Below are 9235 nucleotides of genomic sequence, written 5' to 3'. Positions count from 1 at the left end.
CACTTCCTGCCCCCCTTCCTCTGCCTGTCTCTGCTCCTCCCCTTCATTCTCTGGCAGTACCAGAAGGGGACAGAGTTTGCTCCCCTCTTCCATGTGTTCCTTTATGTATGAAAAGTCTCTCCTCCCACTTTGTTTCCAAAATGGCAGCAGCACAGCTGGATTAATTTCACGAGATAGTTTGTTTAATATGAGAAGTGGGATATTAAGCAGAGACAAGCAGTGACAAGGCATGGAATGAGCAGCAAAATGAGCTATGTCAGTGACTTAATATCGAAACAATGAATTAGTGAGATGCATCCTTAGACCCTAAATATAAGAGTACATACCCAAACTACAGATTTTATAAAGGAAAGGAAAGACACAAAAAGGGTTCCGTGCATAAAGGGGACAAATGGCAGCCACTGCGTTGTAAATCATCACCACATATGGTGGAAGACTTTTTTTAAAAAACACCTCTCAGTCTACTTTGTGTCATTCTAAATATGTCCTAAACAAAACTGAAACCTAAGCCAGAAAGGAAAGGAAAAATAATATTGCTTGCTATAACAATGACTATCTGAAAAAGACCCACCACAATTACACAGTGAAGGATGTGTGAGGCAGTAAAAGCTTTCCCTGCCCATAAACCTTCGAGCCATAGCCTTCAATATTTATGAGTTCAGGAGCAATGGTTATTGCTATGTGCCATTCTCATCCATCATGGATAAGCTAATGTATACATCACACTATTTAATAATAATTTCGTTTTATAAGCAGCTTTCCAAGCCACAGCTTACAATTTAATTGCAACTGTGGTCCTGTTCAGTTTGCTTCATTTTAGTACTTGGATTAAATCTGGAATACAGTAGAATAGATACTGGGGACATTACACAAAAAGTTTACTTTTATGCTTTTTGTTTTGCTGCTTATGGACCCAATGTGTTCTCAGCTAAACTGAATGAACCTGTTATGCTAATCCACAGTGCAACCTGATGTATGCCTACGCAGAATTGTGCACCATTAAGTAGAATGGACCTCACTCCCTAGAAAGTGTGTATTAAAACAAATAAATGGTCCAGAGAATGAGGCATCTCATAAATCTCTCTCTGTGTAACTGAGCAAGCCTTAAACCTGCTTAGTATTTGGGTAGGAGACATTCATTAGGGAATCCCCTGTATGCCACTCTGATGTCCTTGCGGAAAGGTTGTACAGTGGTACCTCGAGTTAAGAACTTAATTCATTCTGGAGGTCCATTCTTAACCTGAAACTGAAGCAAAGTTCTTAACCCGAGGTACTATTTCTGGGTTAGCAGAGTCTGTAACCTGAAGCGTCTGTAACCTGAAGTGTCTGTAACCTGAAGCGTCTATAACCCGAGGTACCACTGTAATAAGATAGATACTTCACACAAGCACACCCTACTGATTAGAAACAGAAGTCAATTACTGAATATAAAAATATTCACTCATTTGAATCTGTCGCCTGATATGGATTCCAAGTAGACAGCTTGTTCCCTTCTCCCTTTACTTCTAATAATAAATTGCAAGACCAGATCAGTATGTAGTTTATTATTTTTATCATTCAGAAACTATAGCGTTGTAGGTTACCTCGGTTACAACATGGTACTGATAATGGGTTTGATCCCCATAGGGGTGTGTATTCCTGCAATGCAGGGGGTTTGGTCTATGTTGCACGATACCTTTATAGTTAAATACCAATTTATCAGAAACATGGGGATGCCAATGAAATTCTTTTTCTATTGTCAAATCCTTCTCTCTTGTAACATATAGAAACACTTACCCAGCCAAAATAATTGAAAACAGGTCAAAACATTAGCAGGATTCTAAATGCACTTGTAATGTAACAGAAAGTATGGATAATTTGGGAATATGAAAAATTGGAGGAGTATTGATATGCAGTTGAAAACAGAATTAATAGGAGCCATGGATGGGATGGGGGGAAGTCAGGAGATTCAGAGTAATCTTGATATGTGAAATTTTTATGATATTTTGATGTAACTTTATTTCTTCTCTCTTTTGTTCTTTTTCTTTATTTTTCTTTCTTTATTCTTGAAAATCAAATAAAAATATTATTAAAAAAGAAACACTTACCCAGCAATATGGTTTTCGCTTTGTGCATTTCTCCAGTCCCACCAGTGACAGCCAGGGATGAACGGAATACTGTAGTCAGTTTCCAGTACATGTCCCTTTCACCTCTGCTCATTCATTAGTTCATTCCATCTTCTTCCTGCCTAATCTGTGATTTAAAATAAAAATAATGCATGTAAATACAAATTTAAATACTTCTTTTAAAAAACAAACTAGCTCTCAAAATAAGCATTTCTAAATATATTCAATCTCAAAATACACATTTTCAGGGCATTTTATGTTATTTTTAGCTAAGAAGTGTGAAATCTGAAGGATAACTACATTGGTAAAGGTAAAGGTAAAGGTACCCCTGCCCGTACGGGCCAGTCTTGCCAGACTCAAGGGTTGTGCGCTCATCTCACTCTATAGGCCGGGAGCCAGCGCTGTCCGCAGACACTTCTGGGTCACGTGGCCAGCGTGACAAGCTGCATCTGGTGAGCCAGCGCAGCACACGGAACGCCGTTTACCTTCCCGCTGGCAAGCGGTCCCTATTTATCTACTTGCACCCGGAGGTGCTTTCGAACTGCTAGGTTGGCAGGTGCTGGGACCGAACGACGGGAGCGCACCCTGCCGCGGGGATTCGAACCGCCGACCATGCGATCGGCAAGTCCTAGGCGCTGAGGTTTTACCCACAGCGCCACCTGCGTCCCTACAACTACATTGTTACCTGAACATTATTCCAGGAAGTACAGGTCAGTTCATAATCAGAATTTGGAAAAATAATAATTAATCAAGCATCCCTAGTGGCAGCGAATTATATGGAGCAGCAACAGGAAACACAATGTAAGCATGTCGTGCCATTTGGTCCCTGTTGGAATATCTTACAGAAGGTCATGGGAAAGCGGAGCACAGAAATGTCAATTTCAGCAGCAAGCCCCATGGTTCCAGAAACATGAGTTCTTAGAAAATTGCAAGCCACCTGCAGCTCTTTGTTTTTTTTTTTTAATAATTTTTTTTATTGCTTTTTTCCCAAGGTCAGAATACATCGTCAATAAGACAACAAAAGCGGTTTTACAGAAAAAGAAAGAAATTATAAAAGAAAATTCACTTTTTCAAATCTATTTTCATAATCAACTGGACTTCCCCACGTCCTCCATCCCCTGCTTTCTTTACAATGAAAATAAACAGCAAATTAATACCTTATTTTATGTGTTTTTGTACTTTCATTTAGTTATATAATCTGTAATTTATACTTTTCAAAGTCATTACTTAATTTCCATCATTTACAAATCTCAATACCGAAGCATGGTTTTCCCGAAAACTTAGCAAATTTTCAACATTCATATAACTTATAATGTTTTTGTAGATAGTCCTTAAATTTTTTCCAATCCTCTTCCACTGCCTCTTCTCCCAGATCTCGGATTCTGCCGGTCATTTCGGCTAATTCCATGTAGTCCATCAGCTGTGAATGCCATTCTTCCAGCGTGGGTAGCTCCTGTGCCTTCCAATATTTAGCTATAAGGATTCTTGCTGCTGTAGTTGCATATAGAAAGAAGGTTCTATCTTTTTTTGACACTCTCTGGCCTACAATGCCCAGGAGGAAGGCCTCTGGTTTCTTATGAAAGGTGTACTTAAACACCTTTTTCAACTCATTGTAAATCATTTCCCAGAAAGCCTTCACCCTCGGGCATGTCCACCAGAGGTGAAAGAAAGTTCCTTCAGCCTCCTTACATTTCCAACATTTATTGTCAGACAGATGATATATCTTTGCAAGTTTGACTGGGGTCATGTACCACCTGTATACCATTTTCATAATGTTTTCTTTTAAGGCACTACATGCCGTGAATTTCATACCGGTGGTCCATAACCTTTCCCAGTCTTCAGACATAATGTTGTACCCAATGTCTTGTGCCCATTTTATCATAGCTGATTTAACTGTCTCATCTTGAGTATTCCATTTAAGCAACAAGTTATACATCCTTGAAAGCACTTTCGTCTTAGGTTCAAGTAGTTCTGTCTCTAATTTTGATTTTTCCACCTGGAAACCAATTTTTTTGTCCTTTTTAAAGATCTCTGAAATTTGGGCATACACCTGCAGCTCTTTGATCCTTGCATAAAAGCCCCTGGCTCATTTGGAAGAGAGTGGGGATTAGAAATGTAATAAATAAATAACAAAATAAGTGATTCATTTATTGGGCCACTTTTCATATTTATTCCCATCTCCAATCTGATCCAACAAGGAGGCACGCTAGGTAAATTCTGATAAATGTAAAAGCTATGTGGTCAGTTATATGGATTATTGTGCCTTAAAACATGATGCCTCCTACACCCAAAAGATAAGAAAAGAACGTGTTTTCAGAATATATTCTGAATATATACAGATGGTCATGAAGGGGAGTGAAAGGCGGGATATCAAATCCAAACATAATTATAATGAGAGCTGCCAAATGACTGAGCAATTTTTAGCTTACTAATGTTCTTCCCTTTTGTCAATTAATGGATTACATTTAAACAGACATCAGTATAAATACCCTTTTCAGAATGTGCGAGCAGTGTGCTTTAAGTCATTTTATTTTGATTTGTTATCAATGTGATACTTTGCATTGCTTAACTTGGTTAACTGATTGCATTATGTTTCAGTGTGGCATTGTAAGAAATAGTGGGGTAAATTAATTTTTAAAAGAGTATGAAACTACCTTTATTTTTTTTTATTTTTCATTACTATTATAAAAACGTATCAGGGCCAAAATATCCTAAGCAATTAATTAAATGTACCCTTAACCCACAGCAGCGCTGTTTAAAATTTGCCATTGTTGATTAAAAGTGGTCTGTACCAATCATCAACTAAAGTTTAGTTGATGAATCTACCAGTTAAACCAAAGATAAGCTGCAGTCCAAAAAGTAACCAGATGTAAATGGGGCACTACTGTTGTCTCAGTGCTTGTTTAGCTAAGCACTGTGAATACCACAATATGCCCCAGATGTTAAGAACACAAATTGCCATCAAGGATTTATCTTGAAACAGCCATAGAGGTTTACTTCATTCTTTCCAAGGAGAGAAGAGCAGAGGAAACTGTGTAGTTGTTCCAAAAAATTCTCGTGTTCCTTTCTATCGTATTCCATTAATTAATGAGAAATGGAAACTGCATTCAAAAGTTATCAAAGGAGAAAGAAATTTCAGTGAAATTCTTACGGGTGCATCAGTTATCTCAGCATGCACTGGGAAGAACTCATGCCACTGCTGAACGCAAAAATCGCCGAGTTTGGCCCCCCTAATGTTCTAATCATTCAACTGGGGGAGAATGATCTGGCCAACAGGAAGAGTGTGGACTTGTTGTTGGACATAAAAAAGGACTTGGACAAGTTGGCTGCTTTATTTCCCAGAACAGCCTTGTTTTGGTCCACACTCCTGAAGAGAAGAGTATAGCACGGTTCGCATAATATTATGGCCATTGAAAAATCCAGGAAACTCTCAAATCGCGTGGTAGTGCGCAAATTGTGTTCCATGAATGGCCAAGTGATTCCGCATGATAACATATGGATTGGCGACCAGACCTTGTTCCGCGGTGTTCATCTTTCAGACAACGGGAGCGATATATGGCTGGCCAACATCATCAGAAGCCTTAGGAATTGGTTGCAGCTGTGAGGGTATTGGCGGCGAGCCTCTTGGGCTCGGGTGGTGGTTAGGCATTGGAATGTGCTGTTGGTGTATTGAAAGGGAAGGTGTGGCCATTGCCTACACCTTCACTTATGGGTATTCCGTTAAAGGAATCCGGCGGTCGTGGATCCTGTCCGCTGCCCTGTGTGGCTGGGGGCCATGGCACGACCCCCGGTGACATCAGGGGAGAGCTTATAGTTGTATTTGCATCAACAGGCTCCCCCTACTGGTGGTTAAACCCCGTCAGACTCACCCCTCTCCGAGTGGGTGGAGTCAACATTGCTGTTGTCCAATGCCTAAGCCAATACCGCTCACATGCTGTAATCAATAAAGTTGTGGCCTTTTTCTAGCCCATTAACCTAATATGCTGTGCCCACATGTCTTTATTATTCCCAAGCGGGGGACAGGTCCTCGAATCACAAAGAAATTTCAGTGAAATTCTTACGGGTGCATCGGTTCTTATACAGGGTTTCCACCATGCTTACTTAATTTTCAGGAGAACGAGGAATGTTTGAATGGTCCTTTCATTCTACAATTGTTTCACAAGTGGTCTGCACTCTGCATCATTCCTGAACACCAGAATTTAATTAAAGCCCAGGGGAATACATTGTGAAGTGTTTCCTCCGATGTGGCATTCCCAGTTCAAGGAGGATGAACAGACAGGGAGACTGCAAGGTGCTGGAGTATGTTTAGCAGAAAGCAAAACATGCATACTACCTTTGACCATGATTTTTTAGAATGACCTGACAAGCAGAAAAACAAAAGCATCTTTCATGGGGAGGAAAGCTTTTGAGAAACTGGAGGACAGATTGTGGCATTCTTCCATGCAATAAGGGCAAGTCTCCCACAGGGATTTCTGCACAAGTACAAGAGAAATCAACTACGGTAAGCAGTTCCATGACTGTAAGCTGTGCAAGAGATTTTTTTCTCTCCCCTCCCCCCATACATTCTGGATGTTTCCCAAACCAGTTTGGTGGGGTGGAAATGCTACATTAAGCTTCCCAGTTTGTGCTTGAACTGCACTGGCGAACCCACACCCCTCTTCTTCCCAGTAAGCAACTGTGACCCACTTGCCAGGAAGCTAGCATAGTGGCTCTGTTGCACCTCGTGAGCTGCTTCTGGACTAGATGGGGGTTTGCAATTAATTCAGAAGAGCTCTTAATTTTTATGTTCACTTGCTATGTTTTTATGTTCACATTGAGTTACAGTGGTACCTCAGGCTAAGAACTTAATTCGTTCCAGAGGTCCGTTCTTAACCTGAAACTGTTCTTAACCTGAGGTACCACTTTAGCTAATGGGGCCTTTCGCAGCCACCGCACGATTTCTGTTCTCATCCTGAAGCAAAGTTCTTAACCAGAGGTACTATTTCTGGGTTAGCGGAGTCTGTAACCTGAAGCGTATGTAACCTGAAGCTTATGTAGCCCAAGGTACCACTTTACATGTAAATCAGTTCATATTTTCCAATCTTACAAGCATTTCACTTCCTTCGTATACTGAATGCTTCCTGCTTGAATGCAGGTGATCAGACCAGGCCTTTGTACTCTAGGGTGAATTCTTTCATATCTCTTCTAGAATGCCAGTCCCAATACATCCAGTAATTGCAATTGGCTTCTTGGCAGCTGCCTATTGCCTTCCTTAAAATAAACACTAAAGAATAAAATCTGGAAAAGAAAAATGTTTAAGATATGCATTTTGGAGGTTAGCAAATAGTTTTCCTTTATGGCTGACCACACAGCTTTTTAACTGAGCAAAGATTTTGAAGTCTCTTGTTATCTTGACTGCGCAGGCAGTGTAGTTTGCCTAAGGCTACCTTAAGCGAATGAACTATCAACTTAATTTCTGCCTTTTTTATAATAAAACCTAATCTCATCAGAATGTAACTGCGTTATATCTATTCTGCAACACATATAGCTGAAAACAGTTACAGCCAATTTCTCCTTGGAAACCAAATGGCACAAAGTATATATTACAAAAGGAAAAGTGGGTTGGTAGCTAAGCCCCCCCTTTCTATATTTACCTCTTTCATTTTTGTTCGATTAATGCAAATTGTAAGCTCTTCCTACATAAATAAACAGTTGTTGCTAAGCTATCTATATCTTCTGTGGCTTTCATTTCTATATGAAGACATTAATTGATCTAAGACAGCTCCTTTTTTTAAACCCAGGATTCAATGTTTAATTATGGGCAGAAGGGAGTGAAAATCCATATGGAAATTCTGATCCCAAATACCTTTCTCCTAAACCCTATTGTGTGGAGAACAAATTTCTTGGGGCCTCAAATTTCAGTGGCACCCTGTGTGGCACTAAAATTCAATAACCCTCCTCCTCTCACACTCCATTCTAAATCAACACCCCCTGTGGCATCCTTCAGGCTCTGTACCCAGTATGACCGAACTTCTTGTGCTCCCCTAAATCCGCCTCTGTGTGGTGATTCTCTGCAGCTGCACCATGGCGAAGGAAATGCAGAAGGCCTGGGATCAGCACCAAAATATCAGAGGTGATTTGTTTTAGACAAATGAACAGTTGAACTAAACATGTAGGGAGAAATGGTGGCCAGGCCAGCTATCTCTACAGCAGTGTCCTTTAGCATCTTTAATATAAGCATGGAGCAGAATCTAGAAGGAGTTAGCTGCACTGGAATATACGTGACAAGCACGCCTAAGTACTCTGGATTGCATTCATGGGCATTACAGTGGTACCTCAGGTTAAGAACTTAATTCGTTCCGGAGGTCCATTCTTAACCTGAAACTGTTCTTAACCTGAGGTACCACTTTAGCTAATGGGGCCTCCCATTGCTGCCGCACGATTTCTGTTCTCATCCTGAAGCAAAGTTCTTAACCTGAGGTACTATTTCTGGGTTAGCAGCGTCTAACCTGAAGCGTCTGCAACCCGAGGTACCACTGTACTATTATAAGAACATAAGAGCCTACTGGAACAGGCCAGTGGCCTATCTAGTCCAGCATCCTGTTCTCACAGTGGCCGAACCACAAGCAGGATTCAAGCACAAGAGCCAACATGCGTTTTCCAACAAAGACTCTCCTCCCTGAAAGAGAGGGGAGGGGTTGTGGTCGGGAGCCTGAGCCCCGCCTAGCAGGGGGCGTAGCCCCCTGCCTTCAGCTCACCTGGCTGGCGCTCACGCCCCCTCGGAGGGCCACCCAACCAGGTGCCACTGAGGGGGCGTGTTCAGCAGCTTTTGCTGCAGCGACAGCCTTTCCCCGGCCTCATTCTCCGTCGTCGCCTCTTCGGGAAGTCACCCACCCTCCACTCCCTATTAGTCAGGGCTTAGGTTTTTTGGCCTTGCTATGGACCTTAGGTTGGTCGCCCCGGTTGCTTGGGGGGCCTGGTAGGAGTTTTTCCACTTGGCACTAGGCTATTTGGTTTTTTCGCCTACCTCGTAGCAATCGTCACAACTTTTTGCGGTATTGGTGGGTAGGTTAGGCATTGGAATAATGTGTTGTGGTGTGTCGAAGTGCTAGGTGTGGCCATCGCCTATGCCTTCAATTTTTTAGGGGTAT

General features: G+C 41.4%; 2 long non-coding RNA genes across 3 annotated transcripts in view; one reads left to right on the top strand and one right to left on the bottom strand.

The window, feature by feature from the left end:
* Window positions 1-9235, top strand: part of LOC310706671 — a 276435-nt gene that overhangs the window by 48426 nt on the left and 218774 nt on the right. The gene's annotated exons all lie outside the window — the stretch shown is intronic.
* The window catches only part of LOC310706698, a 139856-nt gene that overhangs the window by 84591 nt on the left and 46030 nt on the right, over window positions 1-9235 (bottom strand). For both annotated transcript variants that reach the window (XR_014526080.1, XR_014526081.1), the window contains exon 3: window positions 2088-2232. This is a non-coding gene — a long non-coding RNA (uncharacterized lncRNA). The remainder of the gene's footprint in view (window positions 1-2087; window positions 2233-9235) is intronic.

Source organism: Podarcis liolepis (assembly GCF_965112155.1).
Source record: "Podarcis liolepis genome assembly, chromosome: 5".
Taxonomy (NCBI): Eukaryota; Metazoa; Chordata; class Lepidosauria; order Squamata; family Lacertidae; genus Podarcis; species Podarcis liolepis.
This window is presented reverse-complemented; position numbering and strand designations above follow the sequence as displayed.